Source organism: Microtus pennsylvanicus, chromosome 16, assembly GCF_037038515.1.
Source record: "Microtus pennsylvanicus isolate mMicPen1 chromosome 16, mMicPen1.hap1, whole genome shotgun sequence".
NCBI classification, from domain to species: domain Eukaryota; kingdom Metazoa; phylum Chordata; class Mammalia; order Rodentia; family Cricetidae; genus Microtus; species Microtus pennsylvanicus.
The window spans coordinates 12,215,708-12,240,364 of record NC_134594.1 but is presented as its reverse complement, the minus strand read 5'-3'; the positions used below and the strand labels follow the sequence as shown (position 1 = coordinate 12,240,364).

General features: G+C 41.8%; 1 protein-coding gene across 10 annotated transcripts in view; it reads left to right on the top strand.

Moving 5' to 3' along the window:
• Positions 1-24,657, top strand: part of Mecom (MDS1 and EVI1 complex locus) — a 549,775-nt gene that overhangs the window by 466,275 nt on the left and 58,843 nt on the right. Inside the window, exon 1 of one of the 10 annotated variants that reach the window (XM_075951066.1) lies at positions 21,968-22,770. The exons of the other annotated variants lie outside the window; for them this stretch is intronic. The gene's annotated coding sequence lies outside the window, so the exon portion shown is untranslated. Of the gene's footprint in view, positions 1-21,967; positions 22,771-24,657 lie in introns of those variants that run through there. 10 annotated transcript variants of the gene reach the window in all.

Here is a 24,657-nt window from a genome sequence, read left to right as displayed (position 1 = left end):
GTTTTCTATGAAAACCTGCCTTCCTCTAGAATTGAACAAAACCAAGTATCGCATCAGTGATTTTTGTTTGCTAAGGTAAACTGGTGATAGATGGTCAGCGGGAGTTTGGGTGGCTCAGGGAAACCACTGCTTGCTCTCACTATTCCATACCCATCATTTTACACTCCAGAATCCCAGCTTGCAGTTTTGTGCAGGGTTTTAAGGATACAATGTACTAAATTCTGAGTGATACTTTGGCTTCTTTTTGTTGACATTGAATAACTGAAATGTTAATATTTTTATTTCTGTTGACACTCTGAGGTCAGGGTAAATGTTCAGCAATCTAATGGGAAGTATGCACTTGAGTTCTACAGTGTTTGCAAAGAACATAGCAGGAAATTTCGGAAGAAAAAACACAATCATTTCTCTTTATGAATCATTTTCTTGCATAATAGTTAAGTCTAGATTAAGGTGGCTCTTTTACCTCATTTTGATAACTCCAGATACTTCTCCAAGCGTCGTCTGACTGGAGAAAAGGCGTCATGAGCCAGAACAAGATATTATGTCTTATGGTAACAAGTGTGCATGTGTTCTCCTCTGTTCAATTACAAAGCAGAATACAAATTCTCCTTTTAAAATGATTTTTAAATTTTTTATTTTATGTGCATAAATGCTTTGTGTGTATGATATATGCAGTGCTCATGGAGGCCAGAGGAGGGTGTCAGATCCCCTGGAACTGGAATTACAAATGGCTATGAATCACCACATGGATGCTGGGAATAGAACCCCAGTTCTCTTCATATGCTGACAAATTCTTAAAAGCTGTTTTTAGCAACAAAATCATACTGATTTGTTTTAGTTACTCTATGCTTAGAAACTAAATGAAGGAGAAAAATGACCCATAATTTTTAGTACACAAAATTCAGTTCTAAGCAATATAATCTAATTTATTTTTTCTATATGGCTTTCCTATTAATTCTATGTCTAATTTTTATCTATAATCATCCATTATGTATATATTTGCCTATAAATGTATTGTATTTTTACTAATAAAATGTTATCTATAATGATTTTTTTCTCTACATATTTTATCTATAAGAGCATCAAAGATGATTTTATTTTTAATAACATATTCTAAATCATAAGTATTTTACTTTAATTTCATTTGAGTTGTGATATATGCTAATAATGTAACTTTATGTGGGATTTTATATTTTTCTATAGGATTTGCCAATTTTCTGCTTCTAATCATGAGCCTTTTATTGAAAATCTGTATATTGAGTAGTTTTTATAATACAAGCCCCCTAAGGTTCAAGCACCAGGAATTGAAAAAGTAAAATAATGAGATCAATAAAATAGCTTTAGTAAAAAGAAAATGATTAGATGTCAGACCAGCATAAACTTTGAAGTTGGTAAAGCAAATAAATTTACAGCTTTTTTGCTTGTGCATAACCAGTCGCAATCAGTTGATGTTAACAAATCTGATAACAACAGGATTTAAATCTGGGAACTGACATTTACCAATTTCACATATAAAAATATTTAACTTGATATCTCTAAATGAAAATAAGATAATACTATAATAAGAACCAAATGAAAATAAAATAATAGTATAATTTAATAAAGAACCAAATAGATTAATTTGAGCAGCATGGAAACAATTCTTACTCATTTCTCATGGGCTTTGAACACTGTTTTCAACTTGAAGTCTTTACAGCAAAAACCAGTAACTGGGTGTGCAGCAATCCTAGTGACTGAGTAGGGAACTCAAAAGGACAAGTGAGCAAAAGCAATTCAAAAGTATACACTATGATTTGTTTTATCAAGTACAATTTGGAGGAGCGGGTGAGATGGCCCATTCCCTGCTTCCAAAGGACCAGGTTCGATTCCCGGCACCCACATGGCATCTCAATGTGCCCCTAACTCCAGTTCTGGAGGATATGATGCCCTCTTCTGGCCTTAATGGGCACCCAGGCACACATGTGGAGCACAGACATACATACAAGTGATCATTTATGCACATAAAATAGTAAAATTAAGAAGTATACTTTTGAAGTCATATGAATATATGTGTGCATGTGTACCTCACAAACATGAATTCTCCTTTCCGACGTTAGAGTTGAAGAGTCTGCTTACAGTAGACATTGATGTTCATTTTCAATCAATTAAGAACAAGGTGACATATTTGGCGAAGCCTTGGTAAAAGGCAATCTTAAAGTGGAAGCATTTTAGACTTTTGTCAAGCATCTGAACCCTCCACAGTATCGGAGGCAGCTGTTTGTGACTTGGAATGTTGCCATAGATACATAGTCACGCAGCATCTGTTCCACGTGTCCCTGGCCAGTCACATACACCGCAGGAGCTGCTTTTTTGCTTCGGCGACAAAATGCACTGTTGAGAAACAACTGAAGGATGATTTGTCCGGCCTCCCCAGTCTGTGACAGTGAGAGCACATGGCAGCAGACACATGAAGCAGCTAGTCACGTGGTGTCTGAGGTCAGGAATCACAGAGTGGTAACATGATTGCCTGTAGGCTGCTTTATCCAGTCTGAGAGTCTAACCCATGGAACGATACCATCCACACTGAGGTTCAGTCTTCCTACCTCCATTACCGTGTGCAGGCACTTCCTCACAGACACGTCCAGAGATGTGTTTCCATAGTGATTCTAAATCCCATCAACTTGACAATGAAAACTAACCATCACAACTTCATTCTTTGTCACCCTAAGACCCCCAAACATCACTTTTAAAATGTAATTTCCTATCCATTGTCTATGGGGTCATGACCATCTTGTAATATAAAACACATTCAGTCCAGCTTCCAAATTCCTCATAGTCTTGAACAATCCCAGCACTGTTTGTAAGTCCAAAGTACTCTCGCTTCTGAGACTCAAGGAAATCTCTTAATGTGAGTTCCTATAAAATAAAAACCAAATTACCCTTCAAATTGACAGTGGTACAGAACAGCCATCCCTATTCCAAAAACAGGAATGGAGTGTGGACGGTGAGAGAAATGAGCAAATCAAAGCAAGACTGACATTCAGCAGGGAAACACACCGAATCCTACTCCATATCTGGCTTCTGGGGCTTGTGATGGAAGTTCCCGGACCCCGAATGGCTTTGATGGAACCACCTCTCAAGCTATGTCGCCTGAAGCACACATACCCTCTTTTGGGATAACTCTTTCTACATGCTTGCAGCTTTCCACAACAGATATCCCATGGTCCTGGCATGTAGTTCCTGACCTCAGCAGCCCTCTGGTGTAAGTAAGACTCCATGACCATGACCCCCTTCATCCTGCATCCTATAACATCAGTTCCACGGGAACACTGTTGCTTATTCTGCCGGAAGTTCAGCCGGAAGCCTGGCTCGCTGCATCTACAGCTGCCAAGCCTGAGAAAACACTGTCTGAGCTTGTTTTTAAGGAGCGAACCCCTTCAGCACAGTTCTCAGCTCAGCCTCTCTCCTTTCAAATGCAGCCTTCATGTTTCAAATGGATCTTGAGGTCTTGTCTTCGAGGCACCATTCCTTTTCCTTTTCCAGAGCAGGAGCCCCCCTCAATGGTGTAAATCTGTATTTAAATCTCTACAGAGATCCTTTCTCATCCCTGCCCCCTTACCTAAGGCTTTCAACTGTTCATAAACCTCTCCTCACTAAACTTCACATTTTTCTCAACTTTCAGCTTCACTTTTTTCCCCTCCCTCTCTCTGGAACTGAATGCGAGCCATGAGAAAAAAAAAATCATGAACACAGCCTGAATGTTGACCTGTTTTAAAATGCCCTCTGCCAGCAAACAGGCCCATTATTATCTTAAGTTTGGCCTCTTTCAAGGTCTCAGGACACAGGCAGAACACCACCAGATCTCTTGTCAGAATGCCGCAGGAGTGACTCCAGCCAAGCTCCTCACTCCCTTCTGAAACCACAGGAGCCCAGGCTCCACTGCACACTGATAATTCCTATCTTCCAAGCTCCCACCAGAATGGCTTACAACATGCAACTGACTTCCTAACCTGAAGTTCCAAGGTCTTCCACATTGCTACTACAAGCTAGTTTCAGAGGCCCAAGGACCACATGGTCAGGCTTATTGCAACGGTTCCACTTCTCAGTGCTGATCTTCTGTTCCGCTTTAGGATAGAAAGGGTCATTGTGCTAACAGCTGGGGAAACAGTTCATCCTATCAGGCAGCAGGAGCTGGAGGCCGCTGTGGCCCCCCGCAGTGTGGAAGCAGCCGGCGATGAAATGACTGCATTTGCCTTTCTCCTTTTAATGCATTCTGAGATCCCATCCCTTCAGAGGCTACACCCCACGTTTAAGTTGGGCCTTCCTATCTTAATTACCCTAACATAGACAATCCCTCACTGATACACCCAGGCATTTATTTCCATGGAGATTCTAAACCCCATCAATTTGACAAGATTAACTGTCACAGACTCCATAGACGGCTCTAGAATATTGCTCTGTCCTCCTCACTGCCCTCCTCAGAGCTAAGAGATGGCTGGCAAAGGAGAAAAGGAAGAGCTAGAGGCAGAGAGAAAGGAAGAGCAGGACTGACCACGTGAGGTTTGCTTTCCTGTCATGTGAACCTCAGTGTTTGAGATAAGCAAGTGCAGAAAGTGAAATCACCTGTGAAGCCAACAGGACACTCAAGATACAAGATGCACATGGTGCTATTTTCACAAGTTTTCATAAGTTGTATACTTTGAGGAAGGTATTTATGTGACCTGCAGATTGGGGGGGGGGGTTTAACTTCTTGGGCTATTGATCCTACCCTCCTGAGTGTATTACACTGGCCAGGAAATGTGAAGTGAATGCCATGTGTCAGTTTGCTCTGCGAATCTCCTTTATAGCATTTGCAGTGTTGTTAAGGGACTGATAGAAGTTTAGGCCTCTCAGACAATGCACACTGGAATGTTCCATCACACTTTTGAGGAGGCCCCGGTGAGGGCCCTGGAAGCAGGCAATGCCATCTCTTCTCCGGCCCCATCTTATTAGGGTTAAAGTCTTGACTACTAATTTATTACCTTTGACCCATGATAAACACAAAACCATTGTCATTTTTTTTTTAAGAAAAAAGCTTTATGTTTTGGTGAGGAATATAGCTTTTGGCAGTCGGGGCTCTGGAGTAGAACTTCTGGGAAAGCTGTGATCATACTGGGAATCCATTAAGATGGCTAAGTGTCAGGAAGTGGAATTAAAAGGGACCTTCTCTCTGTAGTCGGGTGATGGGATCCTTCAGTGCTGGTGGAATTCAAGATACATACACTGTGGCCCAGCTGTTTGAGAACATTAAAAATCCCTTCACTTAAGCTGTTGAAAGCTGCAAAAAAAGACCAAATGTTTTCCATCTCAAAACACATTTTACTTAGCCATGTTTTGAAAGCTGCTATCTAAACATAAAAAAAAAAAAATCCAGTGTGCTTTAGAACACTTTCTTCCTTGGGTGTAGATTGGGAGTTATAATTTAATTTAGGAAAGAGAAAAAAGAAAGAGGATGGAAAAAAATCCCATTTTATTCTCCTCCCTCCTTGTTTATCTTTCCTCAAAGCCCTTGAAGGATGTAAAACAATAAAAAAGCCACCAGGCTACAGTTTTGTTAACTTATCTTGTGAACATTAAACATTATGCCTCAAATTTTATATGGTACATAAAGTGTTTTACCTTGCAAGATCGTGTATACAGCACTTCAAAAAGTCTGACAGGGCAGCTCACGGACATGATCGATGCGTGACAGAGTCCTTTAGATCTCTTGTATTTAGCATGACATCTCTGGCCTGTTAGGTACTTTAAACATGATACCTAAAACTATATAGTTTTCACTAGTGTTGAAAAATGTAGACTAATTACAAACTACTCATATTCTATAGACGATCAGGCAGTCTGGTACAGTGGGAACATTTGATTATACCAAATTTCCTCTCATTATTGAAGTTAATCAGTTTTACAGCTTTGCTTTATTGTTCTTAATGAGATTCTCCCTCCCCCCCCACGCACTAGAATGAGCGCTGTGTTAGCAGGGTTGGCGTGTGGAACAAGGCAGTAGTTTCGTCCTCATGACACTCTGAAAGCTGAATTCTTTTCCCGAAGGTCCATCCGTCTCTACAGACAACATCCCAAGTTTTCCAGAACTCTAATCAGCTTCGGAAGATGCTCCTAAAACCACCCAAACTCTGAGATCTGTTTTCTGAACCCAAAACTGCAGGTTGACAAACTTTTGTCAAGGCATTTCCCATGGAACATGGCTAAACTAGGAATGTGCTAGAAAATCACTGCCTTGTACCTCAGGTGCAGACCTCAAGTGGGTCTTTATGATAGAAGCCCTGGGTGTGTGTGTGGGGAGGTCTGTAAACAGTTTAAATAATCAGATAAGGAGGCAGGCATGCTGAAAACAGAGGAAACATCTACCAACCCAGTGACCTTCCTGGGCTGTGAGACACAGTTATGGCTGAAGGATAGAATGTTAAAAAATAAAATATCATTGTGTTTATTACCTTTTATATATAGACATAAATTCATAGCTGGAAGTTGGTTTTTTTGCCTTCGTTTATTCTTGTGTGTTTATGGAAATACAGCTGCGCCATCAGGATAGGTAACAGGGATTTTAGGGAACTCGTGGACACCTCAGGAGACAAGACATGCTGCTCTCCTCACTGAGCTCTGAATTTCTTTCTGTTTGTGTCCATTCTGAAAGACTATAATTAAAATACACTTAATTAATGAGTGAGTAATTGAAAAACTGGTGTAATGCCACAGACCAAGCCAGGATACAAATTAGTTCTTGCTTTGATTGTGGCCAAGCCTTGGCCGAGCCGGCGTACGTACTGGCCGATATTTAATTAATAGAGCATAGACTTCCATCGTGTCTCGGGAGTCCATTTTGGTTTTGGAAAGGCCTCTGGAAGTATTGCTTTCTTAATTTAATATATATCATTAGACTGGGGCTTGCGGTTCACCATAAGGGTCCCTGAAGTCAGCGATTGACTCAGAGTGACCAGAAATGGCTGCTTTCAGTGACCAGGATGACAACACTTTTGGCATCTTAGTAAGTCATCCTGTCAGGCTGCTGTGTCTGATGCAATGTAGACCTGTTGTAAAGGAAAACTAAAACCGTACTTAATATAGTAAGACTGGCCAGAGGTGCTATGCAAGCACACACCAGCATTTGGGAGGGAGAAGCAAACACTTAGTGTGACTTAGGGCAAATTACTTACTTATTCTTGTTGTATTTTGCCATCTGTATTAAACAACAATAAACTTCTAATGGCCTTTTTTGTGAATTATTAAATCAAATTGCACAGCAGTGCTGGACATAGAGAAGATACGTATTAAATGCTCACTGTCCTCTTGCTTCTGCTGTTTCACTGCTGGCTGTTGGCTTGCCCAGTATCACTGTCTCTGCCCCTGTGCCCTCACCACGTTGTTGCTAGTGAAGTTTCTAAGATGAGAATTTGACGAGGATTATGTCTGATTTTTTTTTTCTGGGATAAATGAATAGGTTAGTAAAACGAGCAAGACCAACTTAGGTTACAAATAAAATACTCCATTACTTTCTAAGAAAAACAAGCAGGTGGCATTGGCTTATGATTTTATCTTTTAATCACATAATATTAAAAGGGGTTAAATGCATGGGCGAATTTAAGGCATTTCTTTGGACATTATGCTTATGGTGTCCTGTGGTCTTTGCTTTTGCTATTATTCCTGTTAAAATGAAGCCAATGTAGCATACAGGTAGTGTTTTGAGTTAGTAAGTCAAATAGGAAGACCTATTATCTAAAATTAATGTTTTCAGTTTGTTTACAAGTCATTATGACCGAATATGAAGTATGTTAGCAATTTTTAGATAAAAAAAAAACTTTTGTATATACCTTATATTTTCCCCCAATTATCTCCTGGCATTGCTTTAATTAATGTTGAGAAATTCACCAAGGATAGGTTCAAAACTATTTGGTACTTTAGTGTCTACCAGGAAATGAGTATATTTAGAACTTGCACAGCAATGCACATGGCTCTGCGTGCACCACTGAACTCTGAGGCCCATCTGACCCCCCATAAGAAACAAAAGCATGCGTGGATTCATCTAAGCAGTCAGACACAGAAGACACTTGGAGCCTAGGCCATATGCTCCCCTTTCCTTCTCTCTCCAGTTCAGAATGAGAACAGGCTGACTTTGGCCCTTGCCACGCCGGCCTTTACCTTTCTCCCATCTGAAGTTCTGCAGAACTTACCAATCAAACCACATAACTTGATTCTTAACAGCACACAATCTTGCGCTGTCTGCAGCTTCTTTTCTGCCTAAATCAATCAGGTGGGAACAGCGATCCACATGCATAGTGTGATTCCCTGTGGCTTCAAAACCTTCTCCTGAAACATACTTAGTTCAGGCGTTTTCAACATGTAAGTTGAAACAAAGTGGTGGAGAGAGTGAGGTGGGTGTTGGGGAAATATCCCAGAGTCATTCCCAAGCCCACAAGTCCACATGAAATTGTGTTCATGCCTGTTTGTTTTCCCGGAGCACATGCAATTGAACGGGTTAGAAAATACCTTCAAAGGATGATGGTGGCACATGCCTTTGATCCCAGCACTCGGGAGGCAGAGGCAGGTGGATCTCTGTGAGTTCGAGACCAGCCTGGTCTACAGAGCTAGTTCCAGGACAGGCTCCAAAGCCACAGAGAAACCCTGTCTCAAAAAACCAAAAAAAAAAAAAAAAAAATCTTCAAAGAAGGCACACCTTTGAATCTGTAGTGTGCCTCTGATAATGTTGCATTCAAATCCATGTTATAAACTCACATGAATAATATGTCTATTAGAGCTCTATTTTTCTTAAAAATGTTATTTGAGAAAATTTATATACTCAAACTGACTGGATTCAGTGGATTCAGTGTGGTTGCTTGTAAGATAATGGTTATCATCACCACAGGGAGCATAGGTGAGCAGCTAGGTGAAATGGTGTGTGTTGAGCCTGGGCATTACTTTGGTTGGTCTGCATGCAATTGTGACAATCTCTTTGGGAACCTGGGAAATAATGGCAGTGGCCTCATTATAGCAAGTGATTAAAGTGCCAAGGAGATGTCTTGCTCTCATGGGCAAACAGGGAGGCCACCATCTTAGGGATGTGGGAAGATGAGAAAAACAGAAATCACCAGTATTATTTTTGTTCCTGATGTGGTTATATTGTCTTTTGTTTCTAGGTTTGGGCTGGCTTTGGGGACTTTCTTGGTAAACAGTAAATCAGAATATGTTCATGAGCAACATCACAGCATTATATATACAACCACAAAAATGAGTCTGACTCTGCAAATTAACTCATCTCTATTTTGGTACATGCCCTGAACCAGTTCACAGTTTACAATCTACTCTGAGATTCCTGGAAATCTTTTTATTCTCTTTCAACTCTGAAACTTTTGGGTTTTGTTTGCTTGTTTTTTGATTTTTCTAGACCAGGTTTCTTTGTGTAACCCTGGCTGTCCTGGAACTTTATCCATAGAACACGCTGGCCTTAAACTTACAGAGATACGCCTACCCTTGCCTCCTGATTGCTGGGATTAAAGACGAGTACCAGCACTTCCCAGTCCACTCTGAAACTTATGATCATTGTCATATTTTTATCCCATGTTGTTGTCGGGGTTTCTGTCCTGCCCAGTTCCTGCAATTGTTATGTCCCAAAGAAATCACACAGAGGTCTATATTAGTTATAAACTGATTGGCCCATTAGCTCAGGCTTCTTATTAACTCTTATAACGTTTATTAGCGCATTATTCTTATCTATGCTAGCCACATGGCTCGGTACCTTTTTCAGTGAGGCAGTCACATCTGGCTTCTTCTGTGTCTGGTCTAGGACTGCGGAGGAATGGGCTTCCTCCTTCCCAGAATTCTCCTGTTCTCATTTACCTGCCTCTACTTCCTGTCTGGTTGTTTCGCCTATAAGTCCTGCAGGGCTATTGGCCAATCAGCGTTTATTTAAAATATAATTGACTAAATACAGACCATTCTCCCACACCATGTAGCCTAATTTCCAGCTGGTGTTAGACAGCTTTTCATAATTTGGTCTTATCAAGTCATGTTCCCTGATGTTCAGCCACCTTATCGCTCTTGGGACACTGTTGTGAGTCTATTGAATGATGACTTGTGAGTAGAACTCGGAGAAACACTTACGGCAAGATGGCTGTCTGGGAATCTATCCAGGCCAGACTCTTTTAGATCCAAGTCAAGACAAGTTCCTTAACTAGAAACCATTATCTTTTGCTGTGTGCAAGTAGGCCACAGCTTAGGGGCCATCTCCAGTCCCTTGGTGGTCCTCTTCTCAGAAGTGATAACGGCTCGCCAACATTCTACCTTCTTGTCAATTATTGACTGTAGGGTATAGTTTACAGCAATGGCCAATACAATGGATTTTTTTCTCTTGAACTTGGAGTTCCTTGTAGGCAGGAGCTTAAAAGATCAATTATCTTTTTAGTGCCAAATTATTTGCCAAGACGTTGAAATTTCCTGATAAATAATCGTGGAATAAAGTGAACTAAGTTGGTTTGCATATTGAATTCATGGTGTGATCTTACTGTAACATGATGGCATACTAACTAACAGAGCAAGCTTACGTATTCAAGACTCGGTACCTTCTCTGGGTCTTCTGGAGTCACACAGTGTCACATTCTGCAGAGTTTTCTCTCTTTTTCAGTGTATCATCTTTTGTCTCATCTTCCACTATGAAATATTATAGCTTTTAGTAGCCAATATACAATGCTGACAAAAAGGAGAGCTCAAATTGGTTTTCTGTTGAAGATTTGTTTTTTTAAATCCCATACCAATTCTGGTAGTATTGGGAAGATTCCTGTGTTGAAGCTATCATTGTGGCACATGTCTCTAAACCCAGCAATTGGACATTGTAGGCAGAAAGGTCAGGAGTTCAAGATCATCTTCTTTATATAGCTAGTGTGAGACAAGCCTGTGCTATGTGGAACCTTGGGTTCAAAGGAAGAAAAGATTACTGTATTTCTTCATATGTTTTATTTTACCTAATTAGAAAATTAATTTCTAAAAGACGCACTTTACCCCCATCAAGACAAGGATCCCTGACTTGGTCGGCAGCCCATTTTGGTGGAATTCCATTCTATCTCTTGTTTAAATCGTTCCTCACTGTCTTGGTGTATTTCCATTTACTTTTCTCAGAAACAAATCACTGCCTGGGTGAGCAGCAAATAAATGAGGAAGAAAAAATAGTTTCTCTATTATAGTATAAACATGCACACATATAATAACAAAGCATGGAGGGCATTGGGGAAGATGACCATTCTGTTCTCAGGGTAGCATACTACTATAACAGATGCTCAGGAGATGCTCACATACTAGCCACTGAAGTGGTCCTGTGCATACATTATCTCCTATAACACAGGAGATACCCACATGCTAACCACTGAAGTGGTCCTGTATATAGATTATCTTACATAACCCTCTCAACAGAAATATAAGGCATCTCCTAGTCTAATTTATCTTCACTTTACAAGGGAAGAAATAAACAAAACCAACATGATATCTTTTTGCACATGCTCCTCACCTAGCACACAATAAGGCTGATAACTATAGCAGGCCCTTTGGATTCTGTAGTTTTAGTGTCTTGTATTTAGTTTCTTTTTCTCTTGGTAGAGTCCTATGGACCAGGTAGTATACTAAGCATCGTATATAGATTATCACGACTGTTTAATTCCAAGAACCTCCAATGATGTAGGTGCAATTCTACAATTTTAGAAGTAGCGAGAAGGAAGCCCAGAAAGAAAATCTCTCAAACCCACCTAAGTAACAACAGACTGGGAAGGCTGCATCATCAGAAGGACACAACATAGCAGGAACCGGGTGAGAGACTGATTTGTCATGAGCCAAAGGATTTACATCTTCCAGAGAGGAAGTCTGTAGTCTTCAGAAGTCCAGGGAAAAGATTATTTTACTGTATGTCACAGCTTATCACATCCAGTCCTTTTCTTTCCTGTTCCAGGCCAAAGGGGGGCAGGAAGTTTGTGAAGACAAACAGTGTGATTACACCTAGGTTACATGATTGACAGAGTCCTGTACCAATAGCATTCTTTAGATCATACCAAAAATTCCCTAGGGGTGAAGAATTAGAAAAGAGCTGGTTTTCTCTCTCAGTGTGCAATGGATGAATTCTTCGGTGACTCGTTTCTTAAGAAACCCTTTGTTTGGATTTGTGCAACTATCTTTTAAGTGTTCTCTCTCCCTTTCCCCTCCCCGTCTTCTTCTTCCCTTAATCCTAAGACACATTTTAAAATCTATATTAAGACATTTTTTAGGTGGTAGAGGGGTATCTCAGCACTTAAGAATATCTGTTGATCTGTTGCCCTTGCAGAGGACCCAAGTTCAGTTCCCAGCACCCACATGGCAGATTACAACTGTCTACAAATTCTAGGAGATCCTGTTCTTTCTCCTACATGCCCAGGTTCCTGAATACAGACAGTACAAATACACACATACAGTCATACACACACACACACACACACACACACACACACACACACACACACACAAAATAAGAAAATAAATTTTATAAATAGGTTCTTGGTCCGCACATAAAAATATAGTATTGATTCTAATTATTTAACTTGTCACTATTATTCAATAATTTTCAAAACTGAATCCAAATTCGCATAATGTACATATTTCTGAGACATTAGTTTGTGCAATGAACAATTCTCCTCTTCTCTTCATTTCTATTCACAGTTTATGATAGTTAAATTGTATTAAATTGAGTGTGTTCATGGTGTCACCCCACTGATTTTGACAAAACACATGATATAAAGACTTTCAATAACTTTTTGGAAATATTTCAGCTTGCAGTACCAAGGAGATAAGTACAGAAAATGAAAAGCATTTCTGAAGAGACACCAACAACATATTTTCCAAGTTACACGGCTGAAGTACCTAGTGAATTATTAAAGTTTGGTTCGTTAACAACTCTTGGATGGCTAATGAAGCTTGCTAGGCTAGTAGAACGGAGGCAGTGAGCAGGGATCTAAAACTAAGAGGTGATATAATCTGACTCAGCTGTAGGAGTATAAATTTTAAAATGTGTAGTCATTGGAACTGTATCATTCTGGGCTCCTGGTCTGAGGTTTTCCATGTCATCAAAGCCTTTCTTTAGCAGGTGAGTAGGCCTGCATCGCATGGAGAGAGACTCTTAGGAGTTGGAGTTGGGTGAATTAACTGCTTCTTTTGAGCGTTTTCTTTCATACATGTCCCTGTGACTTCCCTTTCTCCAGTGGTAAAACATTGTATGGGGAAAACCTGGGAGTTTTTGTCCTAGTCAAGAACTGTAGACAGAATACAAATAAATTCGGAGCTCTGTATGTTGCAACTGACCAGTACTTTATTCTGAAACTTACAGACAGCCTACAATAAGGGTTTATTTGACACCGAAGAATCGATGCAACGCAATTTACAGAACGATCTTTGAGGTCTGTATTTTTACAATGATACTAGGATTTTACTGGTGCTTTAAAGACTGTGGTGATAGTTTGACCTTGGACTGCATGTATCATAAAATATGCCACACATTAAATGGATTATAAGCCATACTTTTCTGACTCTATAGAGATTTTATTTATAATGTCTGGCTACAGTTACAGATATGATAAAAATGGAATTTTAGGATTATCAACATAGAAGGAACACAAACATTTCATTACATCATAGATAAGAATTCAACGCATAACTGAGTCCTAGCTGATTAACAGGTGTAAGAGGCAGAGCAGTTTCCCCCACTCCCTAACTCTTGTAGCCCCAAAGCTGCCCCAGGCCTAAGACTGGTCCTTGAGGCTTTATGTTCCTGCTTCCATCTTCCATGTGCTGGGATGACAGGTGCGTAGCACCCTTCCGTCACCCACTTCCTCTTGCTTTAGTGCATGGCTCTGTAGCTGGGGTTCAGTGTTTTCAATAGTTCCAGTGTTAATTGCAGCAGGTAAAGCTTTTTGCAGAGATTGTGTGGTCACTCTAGGGAAGCTCTGCTCTTCGGTGCACTGAGTTAATTCACCCGGAACCACATTAGTTCATCGAGGTTTGTGGTTCATCTACAGATTGAATTCCTGGAATTTTGCACGCCATCTGACTTAAAGTTCACTTAGTTCAGTGGCTAGCTAGACAGCCACAGGCAGAGGCAACACATGGCGCCAATGTCAAAAGCTCGATAGAAGAAATCTTCGTGTTTAATTCAGGCATCTATAGCTGGAGATGGTTTTGGTAAAAAATCATATTAAGACAAACCTAAACATATAAAATATTATGTGTAATATGCTCATGGTAAAAAATTTATGTTTCAAGAAGACTTTTAATGAGAAATGATAGGAATGAGTTGAAATGAGATTGTATACATTCTTTCAGAAGGTTCTCATACCATATCCTTAAATAGAATTTTGAGTTTACAGGTAAAGGGTCAATTTGCCAGAGTTTACAGATGATAACTTGTTTTTTTTTTTTTGTGAAAGAATTTCCAAATGTATTTAGTTGAATAAAAAAAATTGAAGCTTTATTTTGTCTTATTTGTGACCTTTTGGTCAAGAGTTAGAGTCAGTTAATAGAAAAGTATATATGGGAACATTTATGCTTTTTTGAAACACAAAATAATTTAAATGTTTGTTTACAAGACCTAATCCTCCACCCCAGGTGTTTCACTGGAAAGAGAAAAGAGGGAGGGGTTGTGTATGCTTAAATACCTTGCATGATGCCTAATAAAAATCAAATCTATTTTTAACTAAGAAACTTATACTTTTAGTCTTTCATAAAGTATTTACTGCATGATCTTCACTGGGATGCTTCAAGAAGCAGCCATGTTTACTTCGGTTAACCCCAGATCACCTGGGGTTGATAAGGGATGCCTGTGAGGATGTGTTGGTGTGCAGGATGTTTCTTGGCATGAGCCAGGCTACAGGTGGCCTGGATAATCACAGAGTACCGCTGGTGGTCCTAACTGTGCTTCCTGGCCAGTGCATGCTTTCGCAGTGAGGACTGTAAGAGCTTCAGAGTTTAGAGGATGCATCTGGCCTAGGGAAAAAGCAGACACGGTGGCTCTTAAGGACAAACCCACTATAGACAGGGTTGGCTTTGGTCCAGGAGAGAAGCACAGTGAAGGGCTTCTTCGAACCCAGCTGCTACAGATCAGTAGGCATACAAGGAAGAAGGCGTAGTGGTGACGGCTAGATAAGGAGGAACCTGAATCACCAAGGTTCCCAGCAGTTAAGAACACTGCCTGCTTGCTCTTCCAAGGTCCTGAGTTCAATTCCCAGCAACTACGTGGTGTCTCACAACCATCTCTAATCAGATCTGGTGCCCTCTTGAGGAAGAGACCTGGTCAGTTGGCCTCATCAACTTAGACCATGAAACCCAATATGGACAAGTTCAACAGAGCCGCCAAACATACGGGCTGCCCATGCATGCTTCAGCATTGCCAGGGCATAAATTTCAAAATGTCATTCATTTCCCCAAGGCTCCAGGCAGAGTGGCACAAGCGACAGCAATTACATCACTGATCAGTAATATAGCATTGTCTTACTACAACAATAGTACCATGAGGTGTCGATCAAACGCTGTGTTCCATGCAAATTCTATTATTTATATTTACTACCTCATATGACTTCCCCAAACTGGGGTGGATTTGCATTAAAAGGTACTGCAAAAGTTTGGGGAGTAAAGTCTGGAGAATTAAAAGCATGGAAACTAGTAAACGGTGAGTTGGAGGATGCCGATGGGTGGCAAGACCACTGCAGCAATCCAAACTGGAGTCCCAGGCTTCCGAGTTCTGCATGTGTGTTTACTCTAGCCTGCTTGCAGACACCGTGGAACTCACCAATTCTGACCTGTTCCCATGGACCCAGAGCCACTCACACTCACATTACTCAATTTATTTTCCCAACACTCTCATTATGCTGATATTATGAAACTTGCATGGAAATCAACTCAAAGGTTAAGTGCCTTGCCCAGAGGTTCACAGGAGGATGGAGGGAGGCGTTGCCTTCCAACTCACTTTCCCCACAAGATCGGGAGGCTGAAAGCAAAACCCCGGGGAGGGTGTCAACCCCGGAGTTATTGCACACTGTGCTGAACACTGTCTTGAAAGGCTGAATTAATTAAAATGAATAAAATAATGAAAAATCAAATCTGTACAGAGTTGAAGTTACTTCCAAACACATTAGCTGCTTTCGTTTTGTTCCAAAACGGAGAGAAGAAAAGAGTTGGCTTTTTGAGACCAGCCATGATTCTCTAGAAATTGAAGATGCTTATAAAATGTCCTCAGTGCTATAAAAAATACCTGTTTCTTATTGATACAGGTGTGTGTCATGTGTTTTGCGAATCTTTGTTTCTTAGTCTTTGTGAGTATATATTGGTTCATCATGTGATTTTCTTGAATGCGTTCACATCAGACAGACAGGGAAGAGAAAAATAATGTTGTTTTCGTGCTCCACTACAATTTTGCTGTATTTTATTAAACTCTTTATTCATCACAAGGCTTTCACGGAAACTTTAGATGAAGCCCTTTGTTGTGATATTCTAGCCACTCCTCACAATAGCTCGGGAAATAGATCAAAATAGCCAAGAAAAAAATTTAAATATGGCAGCTGGAGTTGGAGTTTGGGAAATCAATCTTTGAGTATAATAATTTAGTCATGTGAGCTGTTTTGTCGGCAAAGTATTTCATCTTAGTTTCCAAACAGTTGCTATTTATTACTAAATATTGTGTTTAAAAATCAAAGCAGAAAAATTGACTTCATTCTCTCCAGATACCCTAAAAAATACTCAGGTGTTAAAGTTAGGGGCTCTTTTGGGAGAGCCTGTTGGATAGGGAATTATGGCTGTGTGGCTAATTAATAAGAAGGGAAGTAGGGGCCAGTTCAGGGGTAACTGCATCAGGGCTGTGGAGGACTTCACGTTGTAGGGACAATAACAGGGTGCTAATTCTGAACGCACAGTGCTGTCCGACAAAGACATCAAGATGTGTAGGAAATCAACCCTCCTGCAGTCCTGGCAAGCCAGACTGACCCCGGCAAATGAAAATAATCAAAAGTAATTAGAAGCGTGCTGGACGACTCCTCAGAGAGCCGAGCAGGAGAGTAAACACGCCTGAATCCTCGAGCCACTGCAAAGGCCCATGTCTGAGCTGTTAGGTGCCCTGACCTTGTCCACATAAAGATGTGATTTATGAAGTGCAGGGCACAGCAGCCCGGCTTCTGTCTTCTCCTGGAGAACCAAATTACTGAGGCCGAGATTAACATGCTTTCAGGCGGGCCCATTTCCAGACCAAGGAAAATTTTTTATTTACCTTTTTTTCCCCCTTTTTACCTTTAATTTTCTTTCTTTCTTTCTTTCTTTCTTTCTTTCTTTCTTTCTTTCTTTCTTTCTGACTGCATCAGTAGATTCAAGAAAAGATAAATAGATAGATAGATAAATAAATAAATAAATAAATAAATGGAAGAAAAGCAGAGTTCCTCAGAAATGCCCCAGTATCTCTCTCCCGAGCAGCGATGATAGGGGTGCCCTGGAGGCTCAGAACCTTTGTGCCTACAGCCTTGGCACTGTGCTGGGCAGACTTGCAGGTCTGCCTATCAGCGTCTCAGAATTCAAGTTCAAGCTTGTGACATACTTCCCTGATTAAGCAGTATAAATAATTAAAATCAAATGGGACATTCATCACAGCCAATCCTGCGGCTCTCTGGTCTAGTTTTTGCACCTGAGCATTATATTTTATTCAAATCTTTTCACTAAATCTACTTAGAGAATTAAATAGATTGTGGGCGGTGAGAATTTGGGGGACTCAGAGGGGAGGAAAATTGGGCGACACATTTGTGCAGGAACCAAGGGGACATGTCTTGAGTCCTAAAGACATACTTAGGTTTTTCTTATCTGTGTCTCACTTAAGCCTAGGTCTGCCCATGTCCCACATACTGGTGTACCGTAGAAAAGGAAACATTGATTTTCTTTTTAAACACACATCAATATCCATAACAAAGCTAATTTAATTAGCAAGCAGTTATTGTTCAGCCAAATGTCAATTTCTCAGATTATTTCATGCTTCCTGACATGAACTGTATGAAGCACGATTTTCATGGGCAGTCTGTGAATGAGACTGCACGTGAGAAACCAAAACCCTGTATTTGCTCCGTGCTGGGAGGAGGGGGGGAAGGCAAGCTCGGAGAGTTCAGTGGCTGCTGAGCCACCCCAAGAACCCAGAGCTGCAGAATTAAAGGGACTGTACTTAGGGCTAAAGCTATAAAGTGCCTTCCTCTATAAACTCAAAACATAATGTCAGGGTGAATGCGAACCTACTTTATTAACTTTATGGTATTGAAAACTGCCAGCGAGTTGTCTTGTTTTTAAATACCGTCCTCTGCAGAGTGTTACAGGGCCGTTTGTCCACAGGAAGCCATTAAAAGTGGACAGTGCAGTTATTTCATCTGGCTTTTGGTGGACTGCTTTTCTTTCTTTTAATGATGTGCTGGCATGTACCGTGCCCATAGGGTCTCCATTAGCTGGACTCCTACTTCTGGGACAACCATGAAGTTTAAGGCTTAAAAGAGGCATCGGTTTACAGTCCTGTGGGGATCATTGGAATACTGGGGCACTAACTTATTACTGTTTTAACTAATATATTGACTTATTTTGAATAAACAGAAGGCAGAACCCATGGCCTTATTGGAAATCTTTGGGCTTTTGAAAGATTCTGCAGTCCCTGTAGCTGGGGAGGAAGGAAAAGGCTTGAGGAGGGTTTTATACCCTTTCAAACAAGGAAGAAAACACGTTAACCTCTCCCACCCCAGTGCTGCCGTCAACTAAAGTGGAGTCTTTATAACTCCTAGAAAATCCTCCCGTTCCCACTCAGACCTCGTACTTTCCAATGTCGTCTTCTTGGTAAACAACGATTAAGAAAATAAAAAAGGGGTGACGCCTCTGCTACTGAAGAATGTTTTAAAAGTGTGATTCTTTAAAACCATTTCCCACGAGCTACTCTCCTTCTGCTCTCCCAAAGCCTCGCGTTTGTTCAAGCCGCCCCCCCCCCCACTCTATCCCCTTGGTATTTAGATCATATGTCCTGATACACGCTTGCAAATTAAAGCCGGTTTGAGATTATAGTAAAACCATTATTTTTAATAGCCCATTGCAAGGGCGGTGCTAAACCCTGCAGAACATGCATGTTCCTGATTACTACAGAGCAGAAAGCGGGGCTTGCAGCGGCTTAATTTGTACCTGGTAACTACTGTAAGCAGACTTCTCTAGAAATCCCAAGGAATAAAGGGTGGTGGTGGTATGTGGCTCCTTGTATTTATTTGTTGTTTTAGAAACCTCCTGACTGGAAGCAAGCTTATGGTGGGGGGTGGGGTGGGGAAGAAAAGCAAGCTCCTTGCAAAAACTCTGGCTCCCTACCCTACCCTTATCTGGGCCTGTGCTTCCTCTAATGGGGTAGATCTTCTGATGAGTTATTATTGGAAGAGCAGCATGCTAGTCCGGGGCTCGTCACTTATTGCGGGGTTGTGGATCTCTCTCTGTGAATTTCGTTATGTCAAGAAAATGTAAGATGGCTAACCTCACATGAAGTTATTATTCCTTTATAATAATAAAGAGGGGGCGATGATCATGAATCCACTGTTTTGCTTTCTTTGCCCAGATCCATGTAATGACGCCTGTTAATTCTTACAGTTTATTCAGTGTACAGGAGTGATAACAATGACAGCAATGTTGATATTATTTCATATGAAACAAATATTAAATCAATATAGTGATGCTAGAATGGATCCTCCCTGCCTCTAGACTTATCTCGCAGGGTCCCAGGGAGGAAGTTAAGGTTGTGTTTGAAGAAGGGACTCTTGGAGTTGGGAACATTCTCCACTCAGGCAGTGTCGCAGGTATCTGTAACCTGGAGGATGAGACTAGCAAGCAGGAGCCTGGTGGGTTCACCTGGGTTCCTGAGGCCGCAGACACCAGGCTTTATTTCGGGATACATTGCCACCTACCGGCCTCCAGCCATACCTGCAAGGATCCCGTCCAGACCCGTCGCCCCACCTCCCTTACCAGAAGCAAATACGGACGGGGGGGGGGGGGGGGGGGGGGAGGGGGGACGGGGCTGGGGCGGGGGGACCAACTCAAAGGGAGGCTTTTTCCCTGGAATGTGATTTTAGTCAGGACCTGTCACTGATTCCGCAGGACCTTTGTCTCATCACCCACGTTTCCTACTTTTCACAGACGCTTTGGAAAGGATTAGGAGGTGGGTGCTGCAAGGCCAGGCTGGGTGGGGTAGGTCAGGAAAGGTTTGGGACACTGAGCGCCCATAGCCCAGACCAAGCCCAAGTGTCTGAAGCAATCAGTTCCCTAGATTACTTGTATTTAATACACAATGCATCATAAAACAAATCTCTCATCCTGACAGGAAGAAAATAGAACAGCTCATAGCTCCAGCTAGTCCAATTTATGGCTAAATTAAAAAAAAAAAAAGCTCCAACAATGGGCAAGTTGAGGAAGGACCCACGATCAATGCAGGGAGGCCAGGGCTCTTCAAGGTTCTCAGGCAGGGCTCTATGGGAATATCTGACCGCTTAGGTTATTTACAAAGGATTTTTTCCTGTCTTACCTACCACTGCTGTGAGATTTTCCCCTCAAACAATGGCCATTATCTGAAATAACAGTTCAATGTCACAGATAACAGGCCACCAAAATGAATTAGTCACCACCTCTTGTCATTCACTATCCCTCACATTCTTCTGTTCCTAGTTTTGTTTTTCGATCAGCATTTTCGGGAAAATAAAGCTTTGCTAGATCTTCACACTAACTTGCCCTTGGAGAAAACAAAATGTGGGTGGCGCTTGGGAGACCTGGTTTGTGTAGAAGTTTAAAGTCAGCACCTTGTGAGCCCGATGGTGGGCTCCGCCTATCCTAGGCAATTGCCCCTAGACCTGGGCACTTTCTTAACTTTCCATTGTTGAATTGGGAATAAATTGGAATCGGGGCTTTGGGATTTAGCTCAGGGGTAAATCTCTAGCCTAGCAAGGGTGGGGCTCTGTGTTTGCTCCTTTCTTGGCGGGTGGGAGAGGGGAGCTGAATTTTTGCTATTTGCTTTAGCTTTTATTCCCAATTAAACTGTGGGCTTAACAAAATTGATCCAGATTTGTCTGCAGTTAAACACGTGGATTTTTATGGTTTGCTATTCACTCTACAAATTCTTTCATCCAATGTCATTTCTGCACGGTATTGATAGAAACTGTCCAAACTTATAAAGTTATCTAATGTATAAAATATGAATCACTAAAAACAAGCATTTGTATAATTCTACTTTGGGACAGTCATGATCTTTTGAATAATGCAGCAAAGATAATAGCAAAATTCTCTAGACAGTCCTCAATCTACTAACATAGCGCTCTATTTGGAAGAGAAATGTGCAAATAATGTTTTAAATTTTAAGATTTGTTCTTATGTGGGGGGGGAAGCGATTTTGAAGTGTGGCGCACTTTTCTGCTGACCTCACTATAAAAACTAGGGATAAATTTAAGTACAAACTTAAATTAGAATTTACTTTAAATATGCTTCACGGAAAGCTGGAAATGCCTGTCAGTTTTCACTCTTGAAGCTGCTGTCTTGAGAATTTTAGTGTTAGCCAGTGTCTTTTTATCCAAGTGCTACTCTGGCCCTCTCCAGAGCTTCCCAAACCCGCTGCCTGGAGAGCCACCCTCACACCCCTGAAAGCAATCTCCACCCCACCCCATCCCCCACCTCTCTCTCTCTCTCTCTCTCTCTCTCTCTCTCTCTCTCTCTCTCTCTCTCTCTCCACACACACACACACACACACACACACACACACACACACACACACACACACACACACAGAGTCACACTTGTGCCCAGGACATCAAAACCGAAGAGATTTCCCTGGGGAAACAAATCCTGCCTGGAGAAATCTCCCCATTGGTTGTTTATCCGCAGAAATCTACATGTTCCAGGGGATGGTGCATCCATAATCAGTCTGTCCCTATAGGACTTGGGTCTTGGCGACCTTTTTGTGACCTCTCCCGCCAGAGGAGGCTGCTGTCACTTTAAAAATTTACTGAAAGAGGAGCCCGTCGTCTGGCTTCCGACCACTCTGGAGATAGCTCCCTTTCTCCCTCGCCCCGGTTTCTTTCTGGATGGCCGAGCAGATCCCCTTTAAAGAGACAGTTCATGAAATAGAAACCCCGCGGCTGGGCGCGGAGTGGCTAAAGGGGACGAGCGAGTGAGGGTCTGGACCCGAGGAGGCTCTGGGAGGATCTGGGGGCCGTCCTGGCCTGGCAGGCCCCCCACCTTCGCAAGCTCTCCTGCCGGTCTTGCCCCTGGAGCTGGGAGAGAGGAGTGGAAGAAGTTTTAGTAGGTTTCAGATAACTTTCATTACACATCGGGCTGATAAGAGCAAGAGAAAGTGAGGAAAGAGGGAGGTGGTGAGAACAGAAGGAATAGCTGCGAGCTCATTTAGGAAGGGGGAAAATCCCAAATACACCAAACCCGGGTCATTTCTGGTCTTAAAACACTGTTGGCGGACAATAAACCCGAAACGCGTGGTCCCGGCGGCGAACAGCTCCCAGGGAACGACAAACTTATCAGACACCCATTTGGAAGGCGAGACACAAGGCTTTTTTATTTTTTTATTTTTTTTTAATGTCTCGAAATGTTACCGGGTGTTCTTTGAAAAGACTTTCCTACACGAGTGCCGGGTGCTGCTGATTTTATTTTGCTTAATTCTGCTGTGATTGCTTTTGATTGCTGAGTTGAGGCCGTAGAAATCGGAAGGTAAGCGAACTCACTTTAAAAAGTCTTGGCTGTGGGCAGGGTGTCGCTGGGGACGGCGTCTGTGTCCCGGGTCTGCGCTGAGCTCCCCGCGTCCCCGGAGCGTCGCCGGTCGCCCGGGCTCCGCCGCCTCGGGTGGGTCTGGCCAGCTGGCTGCCGCCTTCTCGGCTCTCGCATCCTCCTTCCCCTCCCTCCCACGGTCTGTCGGTCAGGTTCGGGGACGCAGAAGGTGGGGTTGCCAAAAATCAGAATTCCTGGCACCAGCCAAGCGACTTTGGAAGTGGCTTTCGGCGGAGTCCCACCTTGCCAAGTAACAGCTTCGCTGGCCAACAGCGTGTGTGCTGCCTCAAGAAAGTCACATTCGGTCCCTTTGGCTGCAGGCTGGGATTTTTCCCCCTTTTCGTTGGGTATTTTTTTTTTTTTGAAAGGGCCTTTCTCTCAAGTCCACCTAAAGGAATTATTATTATTATTATTATTATTATTATTATTATTGAAGCTTAACAGCTTTTGAAAACACAGGACTGTGTTAGATGGGGCATGAAGATGCGTTGTTTATTGTATTCAGATTTCCGAGGAGATTGAGACTTTTGGGCACAAATGAAGTCCTGGTAGCAAATCAAAAGTGAATAACTCGCCAGGGGTGAAGATAGTTAGGCGGCCTTGGGGCAGGAATAGTGAGAGTAAGGACATCAGTATGTTGGGGAAACCTTTGAATAATCGCGTAACATATTTAAAAAGCCACATTCTTTGAAAATGTGTTTTAAAAAATTAGCCTTGCTGTTGACAGAGACCGTCAGGGATGCTAACACGGAATAAAATCACACCTATAATTTTTTTGTGTACAGCATGTAATCTTCAGTTCCTTACCTTGCTTGGAAAGCGGAGGGAGTAGATGCTTCTTGACTTTAAAATTAACAAGTTTTCCACGTCTTTCTGCAGCATGAAATGAGAGCAGTGTAGCATTTCAGTAGCTCCACCGATTTCCTTTATTAAATATTTCTCTGGGTGTCAGTTGGCATGCCTCCCCACCCCTTTTCTTCTCAGTCAACAAAACAAACAGCACACCCCAATTCAGAATAAATTAGCAGACCAAATACAATCCCACTTAAAAAAGAAAATCAAATTTTAAGAACCATGCTAATTATTTACCTCCTCTATGTCTGGGAAGGGAAGAATCTCAGTGCCCTTTGAGTTGTTCAGTCTTGAGAGATGAAATGTCTTAAAGTTTGTAATTTTATAAATAACGTATTTGTTGAAATTTGTCCTCCATAGAAAGGGTATTTAACTCTCTGTTAGAGTGGAGAGGCGGAGGGAAGAAGAGGGAGCAATTATTGTCTTTCTCTTAGGTTACCATTTTTCTTTTTTAAATCCTGGGGCGACTTACTGCCCTTCAATGGCCCCATGGTCAAGGACTTATTCATAGTGCTTTAGGCTGGGGCGCTCAGAACCGAGTTCTTGAAGTTTATGGTAAGTTAATGACTTAAATCTGCAAGTGGGTGATTATCGGAGTTCTATGCAAAGCTGCTCTTGGTCCATATAGTGAAGGGTTTAACGTTAATTTCCAGGCAGGTATAGCAGGAGCAGAGTTCAAGGGTTATTTAATTCATGAATTCTCGTCCTAGAGTGTGTTGTTTAGTCTGGAGCAGAAACCATCCCCACAGTTTGCATTAGCTGATTGACATAGCATTGCCAGCCCCTAGTTCTCCACCATGAGGTCAGTGACTCCATAGCTTTTAATATTGATGCTTAGCAAGTTATTGAGGTTAATGACTCAGAAAAGGCTTGATCTGAGTCTATGAAACCTTAAAACTAAAAGCTTCCCATTTCAACGCGGATTTCGCAAGTGTCCTGAGTGACATTAACATTTAGTAGGGGCCAAACACACATCTT